Genomic DNA, 12016 nt, shown 5'->3' with positions numbered 1-12016 from the left:
GGCTGATGGGATGCGGGAAAATGGGGAGCAGCCCAGAGGGTGGTGCACAGGATGAGGAAAGATGGGGAGCAGCCTCTGATTAGCGGATGGGATGGGGAAGACAGGGAGCGGCCTGGGAGCTAGCTGGGAGGCTTCTCAGCATTTTCATGCAACTTCTCTGAGTGATTGATTAAATTTTCCTTATATCACCAGTCTGGAGAAGAGAGATTGAGTTTTGAAGCCACTATTTGTAAAGGCTGGTGCTGGGCCCAGGGGATCAGACAGAGTCCAGGGCTGTGTCGGGACTTGGGCCCTGGCATGTGCTGGGCCCAGGGCAGCAGAAGCAGGGACTCTTTCTCCAGTTTGTGTCAGAGATCAGCCTAGGCTACATTTTAGACTTAAATCTGCTTTTGAAACCCATGGTAATTTATAGATTACAATGGCCACATTACTCTGAGCACTGGAAGTCAAGAGTGTTTGGATGTCTGTGCTGAAAGCCACTTTACAATAATTCCCTGAAGAGGAAGAAGCTATAGTTTATTTAAGAAGCCTTTCATCACCAAGATAGATATTTATGTTGCTGTGCCACACTCAGACCTGAATCTGAAGTTGTTTGATTGGGATTGCCAGCAACTGTGGAGTCTAAAAGGACTGAGATTAAAGATGGAAAAAATCATGGGAACATATTAACTAATTCCTTGAGTTTTCAGTTTAACTCCTGTTAACTCCCTATCAAATTTAAAGAGAAATTATATGTTGAGTCTCCATTTATTAGTTCATTGTGTATAATTGGGAGCAACCTTTATGTTGTTCCCTGTGGGAGGTGGGAAGGGATAGAGAGGAAGGAAGAACCATAACAGATTGAAAGAAGTGTTGAACTAGCTAGTATACACTACTGTATCAATGTCTCAGGGAGGCTCTAGAGACATTTGCATCTGTCTTGTTGCTAACACATTTTCTAACTGTTACTAACAGAATAAAATTAAAGAAAATCAGTATGCAGTATGCCCTAAACTATTACGTTTCCCAGTGTGGAATGTGATTTATCCGAAAAGAATGCTCATGCATTCAAACAAATTAAGTTTTGTAAAACTACCTTTTACAAAACACTTATAGAAATAGCATTTTTAAATGTCAATGAAAAATTTTATTACATTTAAATATGCCACTACTGTGTTTAAAAACTCAAACACAGTAGTGTAGTTCATGAGAACCAAGATGTCATACTCACTCTCCAGTTTACTTTTAGTGCCTAAAATGAGTGAAATGCAAAACAAGTGTATAAAAATTGTGATTTGTTATATTTACGGCTTACACATAAAAACATACACAATCCTAGTAAACCAGCCAAAGGGGAGGGGGGAGAAAAATACAGAGCTGTAGGCATATGTAGGTAAAAAAAATAAATCCAGAATGAAGTCAGAAGGAGTGGAAAGAAAAAAAAAAAGGAGTGGGAAAAAATAATCACTGTCTGGAGTTCCTCTCCTTTAATTCCATTTTAGACCCTCTCTAGTTTGTCTTCTGTCCCTTGCATTCCACTGAAAAACACTCTTGCCAAAAGCTCTCATGACTTCTAACAAAGCTAAGAACCTGTACTCCATCCTCTTTCTCTTGACCTGTCAGCTGCTTTTCACACAATCAGTCTTCTTGAAATCTTGTCCTCCCTTGGCTTCTCTGAGTCTATCTCACCAGTAATTGCTTCTTCAGTGTGTTCTTAAGGCTACCTTTCTCATCTGCCCTCCAATTTTCTGTGGGGGTTCCACAGGACTCTTTTCTTGGCCCCCTTCTCGTCTCCCTTTATACCTTATCTCCAGGTGATCTCATCCACAAACAAATTCAGTTACCATTTCTCTGTATATAGACTATTCACAGATCTACCGCTCTGCTCCAACCCTTTCTTTGAATCCCTCCATGGACTCCTTCTCTATGTTGCATCAAACACAAGCCGCATGTCTTCACTTTCAAGGCCCTTCACAGTCAATCCCCACCCTACCTATCATCTCATTAACTACTATGTGCCAGTGTTTGCCTCCAATTGGACCATGATGCCACTTCCATTGCCCACTTGCTAAATTTTCAAACACCTTTTTGATTTCTCCCAGGCTGCCCATATCCTTGGGAGCTGCTCCCCATGAACACTACAAAGCTATCTCATCATCCACCTTCAAATCCCTCTTCAAAATTCTCCTTTGCCATGATGTCTGCAAAAAGCTTGACAATAGCTTCTGGTGTGCCTAGACCAGGGGTAGGCAACCTATGGCACGTGTCCCGTCTTCGGCACGCGAGCTGATTTTCACTGGCACTCACGCTGCCTGGGTCCTGGCCACCAGTCTGAGGGGCTCTGCATTTTAATTTAATTTTAAATGAAGCTTCTTAAACGTTTTTAAAAACCTTATTTACTTTACATACAACAATAGTTTAGTTATATATTATAGACCTTATAGAGAGAGACCTTCTAAAAATGTTAAAATGTATTACTGGTACGCGAAACCTTAAATTAGAGTGAATAAATGAAGACTCGGCACACCACTTCTGAAAGGTTTCTGACCCCTGGCCTAGACCATGGCCTGCAATGCTGACCAATATATTGCCTCATTGTTTCTTTCCAGCACACTGCCTCGTTGTATTCCCTCCATCTGTTATCTCTTGTCTTAGGGCTTATTTACACTTAAAATGGTGCAGCGGTGCAGCTGTGCCGCTGTAGTGCTTCAGTGAAGACGTTTCCTATGCCGATGGGAGGGGGTTCTCTCGTCAGTGTAGGTACTCCACCTCCCTGAGAAGCGATAGCTATGTCGACGGGAGAATTCTCCCGTCAACATAGCGCTGTCTATGCTGGGGGCTCTGTCAGTTTAACTGCATTGCTCAGGGATATGGAAAAATCCACACCCCTGAGTGACATAGTTATAACAACCTAAAATTCCTAGTATAGACATAGGTGCTGACTCTGTGGGTGCTCCAGGGCTGGAGCACCCATGGGGAAAAATTGGGTGCTCTGCACCCACCAGCAGCCAAGCTCCCCTCCCTGCCCCTGCCTCACCTCCACCTCCACCTCCTCCCCTAAGCATGCCACGTCCCCGCTTCTCCCCCTAGCTCCCAGTACCTGCCACCGTGAAAGGACTATTTCGCGGAGTAACAAGCTGCAGGAGGGAGGGGGAGAAGCAGGAACGTGGCTCGCTCAGGGGAAGAGATGGGGCCGAGGGGGATCTGGGGAAGGAGTCTTATAGGGGCAGGGAGGGGCGGAGTTGTGGCAAGGACTTTGGGGAAGGGGTTGGAATGGGAGCGGGGCAGGGCCAGGAGACAGTGGGGCAGGAGTGGAGTTGGGGCAGGGGCAGGGAGAAAGGCAGGTCAAGCACCCACCAGCGCCAGCAGAAGTTGGTGCCTATGAATATAGACCAGGCCTTATACTTAGATTGTAAGCCTCTTAAGGCAAGGACTGTCTTTTTCTATCTGTACAGCACCTAGCACAATGGATTCCTGGTCCATTGCTAGTGCTCCTAGGCACCGCAGTAATACAAGTAATAAATACAAGGAGCCAGTAGTGGACAGCATAGAGCTGATTACAAGTCACCCAGGGATTCTCCTATAGGACTGCATTCTGGTTGCTTTGTACTGGGACAGTGCATGGGGATCTGAGTCACGCTTTCTCATTACGTTTGCTAAAGACAGTTATAAATTCCTCTTTTGTCTATCTACATCTTAGTATTTATAATCAACAATTGATTTCAAGAAGGGCTGTCAAGCGATTAAAAAATTAATCACGATTAATCATTCAATTAATCCCACTGTTAATAAAAAATAGCATTTTTTAATTTTTTTTAATGTTTTCTACATTTTCAAATATATTGATTTCAATTACAACAGAATACAAAGTGTACAGTGCTCACTTTATTTCTGATTACAAGTATTTGCACTGTAAAAAAACAACAGAAATAGTATTTTTGTATTTACCTAATATAAGTACTGTAGTGCAGTCTCTTTTTCATGAGAGTTGAACTTACAATTGTAGAATTATGTACAAAAAAACCTACACTGAAAAATAAAACAATGTAAAATTTTAGAGCCTGCAAGTCCAGTCAGTCCTACTTTTTGTTAAGCCAATCGCTCAGACAAACAATTTTGTTTACATTTGCAGGAGATAATACTACCCAGGGCCGGCTCCAGGCCCCAGCGCACCAAGCGCATGCTTTAGGTGGCATGCCGCGGGGGGTGCTCTGCCGGTTGCTGGGAGGGCGGCAGGCAGCTCCGGTGGACCTCCCACAGGCGTCCCTGCGGAGGGTCCGCTGGTCCCGCGGCTCCGGTGGAGCATCTGCAGGCACGCCTGCGGGAGGTCCACCGGAGCCGCGGGACTGGCGAGCGATAGAGCAGCCCCCGCGGCGTGCCGCCGCGCTTGGGGCAGCGAAATGGCTAGAGCCGGCCCTGATACTGCCTGGTTCTTGTTTACAATGTCACCTGACAGTAAGAACAGGCATTCTCATCTTAGAGATTCATAGTTGGAATCGCAATATTTTTATGTGCCAGATGCACTAAAGATTCAAAGCACTTCCTGCTTCAGCCACCATTCCAGGGGACATGCGTCCATGCTGATGACAGGTTCTGCTCGATTAGAATCCAAAGCAGTGTGGACCAACACATGTTCATTTTCATTATCTGAGTCAGATATCACCAGCACAGGGTTGATTTTCTTTTTGGTAGTTCGGGTTCTGTAGTTTCTGCATTGGAGTGTTGCTCTTTAAAGACTTCTGAACGCATGCTCCACACCTTGTCCATCTCAGATTTTGAAAAGCACTTCAGATTTTTAAACCTTGGGTCAAGTGCTGTAGCTATCTTTAGAAATCTCACATTGGTACCTTCTTTGTGTTTTGTCAAATCTGCAGTGAAAATATTCTTAAAACAAACAACATGCTGGGTCATCATCCGAGACTGCTATAACATGAAATATATGGTATAATGTGGGTAAAACACAGAGCAGGAGCCATACAATTCTCCCCCAAAGAGTTCAGTCACAAATGTCAATAATGCATAATATTTTTAATGAGTGTCATCAGCATAGAAGCATGTCCTCTAGAATGGTGGCTAAGGCATGAACAGGAATATGAATGTTTAGCATTATCTGGCATATAAATACCTTGCAGTGATGACTTCAAAAGTGCCATGCAAACATCTGTTCTCACTTTCAGGTGACACTGTAAATAAGAAGTGGGCAGCATTATCTCTCATAAATGTAAGCAAACTTGTTTGTCTTAGAGATTGGTTGCACAAGAAGTAAGACTGAGTGGACTTGTAAGTTCTAAAGTTTTACATTGTTTTGTTTTTGCATTCAGTTGTAACAAAAAAATCTACATTTGTAAGTTGCGCTTTCATGATTAAGAGATTGCACTACAGTACTTGTATGAGGTGAACTGAAAAATACAATTTCTTTTATCATTTTTATGTAAGCCAAGGTGCTGTACCAAAGCCGCCTTCCAACGTGGACAGCCGGCCCCCTGCAGCTAACCTACCCCTACTCAGCGCATCTGACAGTGAGTCTGAGGAGGAAGACACAACCAGGGTGTATCCTGGGATGAAGACAAGATTCCAGTCTCAATCAGCTGAATCAAAAGAGAGCACCTCCTCTTCCGCCCTAAATCCTTTGGCAGAAGTATTTAGGCCCATTCCTGACACTCCTGAACCACTGGTGGAACCCCCGTGTGATGACATACACAGGTTCTTGGACAGTGGTGACACACAGATGGAAGATGACCTGAGCACCTTCGACCTAGAAATGCAGGGGCCTATGCCAGTATCCGAGGGGAACTCACAGGAAACCTCCCCATCCGTCACTCAAGAGGATGTCCCCCCTACCACAGCAACAGCGATTCTCAATAGGCGAGACAGGATAATAAAGCCAATGAAACGGTTAACGTACGATGCATCTGGGGTGATTAGTGAGGAGCCTATACATTTAGCACACAGGTTTGTGGAAGCTAAAGTTGGCTATCTGAGGCCCTTTGGAGGGGACCAATGAGTTGGTATAGTAGGGAATGTGATTTGTCGGCACGACAAATTCTCGGCTGCGGGGAGGATGTAAGCAGAGTCAGGATGAGCTCTACCCTGACATCTGGTGGAAAGAATTTCAGAGAGTGTATTTGCATAGGCACGCCTACCCCATCCCATGCTGCCGAGCTGTGGGACTGCTTTGTGACAGAAATGACTCAACCTCAGTTGAGTGGTACTTGCTAGACAAGGGACATGGGTTCCAAAACCCAGTGAATTGAGAGAGGCTGGGCACAGGTATCTGTGCCTGGTGGTGCAGTCTCCTTGTGGAGCCAGAAGCACCAGTTCCACTCCCTCCTCTCTCCACTGTGGAATGTCAGAGTTGATTTTCTTATTCCCTCAAGAATCTAAATACAGGTTACTGAGCTGAACTCATTTTGGGCTAATGGTGCACTAGCACTGGGGCTCCCCTACTAAGAGCTGAGATCACTAAGAGTTGAAATCACTAAAGAGCTGAAATTACTGAGCTGAGAGCACTGAGTACTGTGCTAACTAGTGGGGGAGCCTGAAGCTATACTGTGGAACAGAGCAGCTGGCGGAGTGGAGCAGTTGTGGGGACGGCTGGAGAGGATCACGGGACAGCTGGTGGCAGCGGAGTGGCTGGCAGAGCGGAGTAGCTGTGGGACGGGTGGAGCGGCCCACAGAGCGAGCGGAGCCGAGCAGTTTGCAGGGAGAACTAGAGCAGCTCATGGAGCAGAGCAGCTGGTGGAGCGGAGCAGTTTCTGAAGACGGCTGGAGGAGCAGAGTGGAGCGGCTGGTAAAGGAGAGCAGTTCGTGGAGAAGGCGGAAGCAGAACCCACGGAGAGGCAGGGCAGTTGGCCCCGGACCACGTAAGGTGCCCCTTTCTACCCAGGCTGGGGGGAGGGACCTCTACAGATAAACTCTTGAACTCTGGGGTGGCATTGACCAGAGACTTTTGGGTTGTTGGACTTTGGGGTGATTGGACTTAAAACCCTAAGGGGAAAAAGGACAGTGCCAAACGTACTTGGAGGTGGGTTTTTGTTTATGGTTTGTGTTATAACCCTGTTTGTGGTGTTTCTCCAATGGGATGCCGCATTGATTCCTTCCTTTATTAAAAAGATTTTGCTACAGTCAGACTCCGTGCTTGCGAGAGGAGAAGTATTGCCTCCTAGAGGCGCCCAGGGGGGTGTGGTATGTGAGTGTCCCAGGTCACTGGGTGGGGGCTTGAGCCGGTTATGCATTGTGTTACTGAAACGGAACCCCTGGATACTGAACCCGGCTCTTGTTGCTGCCAACTCAGAGGGGCAGAAGGGTTACATTTACAGTGCAAATATTTGTAATAAAAATAATATAAAGTGAGCACTGTACACTTTGATTCTGTGTTGTAATTGAAATCAATATATTTGAAAATGTAGAAAAACATCCAAAATATTTAATAAATGTCAATTGGTATTCTATTGTTTAACAGTGCAGTTAAAACTGCGATTAATTAATTGCATGAGTTAATTGTGATTAATCAACAGCCCTAGTCACTATGAATTACCTGAAAGAGAAAGGTTGGATCTTTAGTAATTGTTCACAAGAGAACTGAGTTTTAATTTGCATGTTGAATGAGCTAATTGCAGTCTTTGCACCAAACTGAAGCTGCACTTACACTGTCCCATCCTCTAGGCAGGGCAAATCTTTATTTCTTCATGTCTTTGTTTATGATGGAATAGCCCCTAAAAGGGGCTTGATTGGACTGACAGGGTGGACAGTACCAACACTAGCTATATTCTTTCATCAGAAAAATGTGGATTTAGAGGAAAACTATTGAGCAAATGTTATTCAACAGCTGAGATGACTTTTCCTCTTCTCCATCTTCAGGTAAGCTATTGTTTGGCTCCATGGATTTCTCTCACCCATATCTGTCCCAAACTTGCTGATCGAAATGAAATATCTAGAATTCAAGAACACTCTATTAATTTTGGAGGATTTGAGTCATAAACCAGTGACTAGATTACAAATGAGACAAAGATAGCATTTTCATCTGTAAAGGATCTTGCTCTACCATTGCTTCTGTTTCATTTTGTTTTGTATCAGAATTTCAAGAGAAAGACTAACTCTAAGCATGAATAAGACACAAACTAGATGAACATTTAATTTGGCATCATCATTTGAAAAATCTTGCTTTTGTAACTGCTTTACCAAACCACCATGTGTGAGTCTCTAACTCCACATTCTACAGACCATTACCCTCTGATCCCACAGAGGGTTACCAAAAGAAACTACACCATCTGCTCAAGAAACTCCCTGAAAAAGCACAGGAACAGATCTGTATGGACACATGCCTAGAAGCCCGATCAGGGGTATTCTATTTGCTACCCAAGATCCATAAACCTGGAAATCCTGGATGGCCCATCATCTCAGGCATTGGCACCCTAATAGCAGAATTGTCTGGCTATGTGGACTCTCTCCTCAGGCCCTACACTACCAGCATTTCCAGCTATCTTCGAGACACCACTGACTTCCTGAGGAAACTATAATCCATCAGTGATCTTCCAGGAAACACCATCCTGGCCGCTATGGATATAGAAGCCCTCTTCGCCAATATTCCACACAAAGATGAACTACAAGCCATCAGAAACAGAATCCCCGATAATGTCACAGCAAATCTGGTGAATGAACTTTGTGACTTTATCCTCACCCACAACCATCTCACATTTGGGGACAATATATACCTTCAAGTCAGCGGCACTACTATGGGTACCCGCATGGCCCCACAGTATGCCAACATCTTTATGGCTGAATTAGAACAAAGCTTACTTAGCTCTCATCCCCTAATACCCCTACTCTACTTGCACTACACTGATGACATCTTCATCATCTGGACCCATGGAAAAGAAGCCCTTGAGGAATTCCACCATGATTTCAACAATCTCCATCTCACCATCAACCTCAGCCTGGACCAATCCACACAAGCAGTCAGTTTCCTGGACTCTACTGTGCTAATAAGCAATGGTAACATAAACACCACCCTATACCAGAAACCTACTGACCGCTATACTTATCTACGTACCTCCAGCTTCCATCTAGGACACACCACACGATCCATTGTCTACAGCCAAGCTCTAAGATACAACCACATTTGCTCCAATCCCTCAGACAGAGACAAACACCTACAAGATCTCTATCAAGTATTCTTAAACCTGAAGTGAAAAAACAGATTGACAGAACCAGAAGAGTACCCAGAAGTCACCTGCTACAGGAGAGGCCCAACAAGGAAAATAACAATGCCACTAGCCTTCACCTTCAGCCCCCAACTAAAACCTCTCCAGTGCATCATCAAAGATCTACAACCTATCCTGAAAGACGATCCCTCATTCTCACAAATCTTGGGAGACAGACCAGTCCTCACTTACAGACAGCCCCTGCAACCTGAAGCAAATACTCACCAGCAACCACACAACAAAAACACTAACCCAGAAACCTATCATTGCAACAGAGCCTGATGCCAGCTCTGTCCACATATCTATTCAAGTGACACCATCATAGGACCTAATCACATCAGCCATGCCATTAGGCTCATTCACCTGCACATCTACCAGTGTGATATATGCCATCATGCGCCAGCAATGCCCCTCTGCCATGTACATTGGCCAAATTGGACAGTATCTACACAAAAGAATAAATGGACACAAATCTGACATCAGGAATCATAATATTAAAAAACCAGTAGGAGAACACATCAACCTTTCTAATCACTCAGTGACAGACATTAAGGCGGCAATTTTGCAACAGAAAAGCTTCAGAAACAGACTACAATGAGAAACTGCTAAATTACAATTAATTTGCAAACTAGATACCATTAACTTGGGCTTGAACAGAGACTGGGAGTGGCTAGGTCATTACACAAATTGAATCTATTTCCCCGGGTTAAGTAACCTCACACCTTCTTGTCAACTGTCTGGAGTGGGTCATCTTGATTATCACTACATTTTTTTTTCTCCTGCTGATAACAGCTCATCTTAATGAAATAGCCTCTTAGAGTTGGTATGGCAACTTCCATCTTTTCATGTTATCTGTATGTATATATATCTTCTTACTATATGTTCTATTGTATGCATCTGATGAAGTGGGCTGTAGCCTACGAAAGCTTATGCTCAAATAAATTTGTTAGTCTCTAAGGTGCCACAAGTACTCCTGTTCTTTTTACTGAAAGGAAATCTCTTATCCAAAACCTGGTTTACAGTACCTGATGGCATGCATGTCAGTGAAATAGGAGACATATCACACACATGCTTTTGCTGTAGTGTGTAGTATAGTGTAGTGTGTAGCTGTGCTATACCACAGGCTTGCAAGGTTTTTGTGGCACAGTTTAGGTGACTATAGCCAAAAAGCATGATTGGTGAATGCTGTTCATTTCACTGACACAAATTCCTCAGTCTCTACTGCAGAATGCTGCAATGCATAACGAATTGCTGGGTTACAGGTACAGCCTGTATAATTCAGTGTTTGGCAGCCTCCTAAGTATCTGATGTTGGAAATATTGAAAGGGCAATAGACTACACTGAGGACAAAATATGTGCAATCTTGTTTTAGCCCTAGAGAACAGAGAACAATGGGCTCCCCCTAGTGGCAGACTGGCATAGGCAACCTACCTCCACTTGTCAGATATTTATGATAACATTTCTATCTAGGATAACCCAGATTATCAGAGGGTACACTGGTGTTTCTTCGTAAACAGGTGCCTTTCAAAAATGTTGTTTTCAGTTAGAAAGGCAATCAGTGTGTTCTTATTTTAAACTATTACTTAGGAAGCTTATTATATAGAACAAGTCACCTTGAATTAACAAAAAAAAACAAAAAAACCCAAGACACCAAATGTAGGCCCAGACTGGGAGTTAGCTATTGACTGACCTTGAACCATGTGAGTATTTGAAATGCTGATCTGCAGCCACTTGTCATAGGTAACTTGTAGCCAGAAGCACAGAGCTTCGTTCTCAGTTACTTTAATCCTGTGCTTGAGTCAGGAAGTGGGGGACAGAGGCAAAGGTAGCTTTCAGCTACCATTGTGTTCCCTATATTCAGGGGCTGTGCAGGAGCCTGCATAGTCCTTAGCATAAATTAGAGCAGCCTTGTGACTACTCTAATTTATGTACTATTTTCCATGGTTCCAGAGAATGTCCTGCCGTGTCCAGCCATATCCTGAGCTGCCCCATCCCAGACGTTGGCAGCAGGCTGGCATATACCACCCTTATACCAGTTGTACACTGGAAAAGGAGGTTGTCTGCCCAGGAGATATTCCCCAGAGGCCATCTCTGCCCACTTGAAGGTCCCTTTACATAGCCAGAACAGCGTAAAATGGCCTTAGTGTATTATAATAAGGCCCACAGAGTGGGATCAGCATTTGTGAAGTGCATAATCCAGTGGAAAAATTCTCCTGCCTTTATATTATGCACAGAACTGCTGAAACACTCATCTTAAGCAAATTTTCTTTCATGTGGCAGCATCTGACCTGAGGATTTGGGATAAAACCCCTTGTGATTCCGTTGCTGTTACATAGTCACACTAACACTGTGTTTAACATCATTCCTATTTTTGTGAGTTTCCAAAAGAATATAAAAGACAAGTCCCAATGCGGTTTTGTCAATAAACAGTTGACTAAGTTTTTAATCTGTAAGTAGAAAAGCAGCAAAGCATCTTAACGGCAATATGAAGCAAAACACAAGTCATCACATTTGAGGAGAAACCCTTACTAGCAGTTAGACTTCTCAATCTATAAAAAAGCAAATAAATTTTCCCTTGGGTTCATAAAGTACTTACTGAGACTAATAGGAAATCCTATCTGCTACTCAGCTTGATCTGTTCCCTCAGCCTATTTTCTACAAATATGCAACTGTCTCGGTCTTATACCTATATCTCCGTAAAATAATCTTGCATTTAAGGGGAGTGGGTGCGGACAGAGAAAGATTCCATGCTAACGTGTTTTTTTATCTTGATTTTTGATAACACTAAGCAAAGAATTAACCTCCTGTTGGAGATATAACTGAAATAATTTATT

The sequence above is a fragment of the Gopherus evgoodei genome, chromosome 1 (genome assembly GCF_007399415.2).
Source record: "Gopherus evgoodei ecotype Sinaloan lineage chromosome 1, rGopEvg1_v1.p, whole genome shotgun sequence".
NCBI lineage: Eukaryota > Metazoa > Chordata > Testudines > Testudinidae > Gopherus > Gopherus evgoodei.
Note: the sequence above shows the minus strand (reverse complement) of the source record.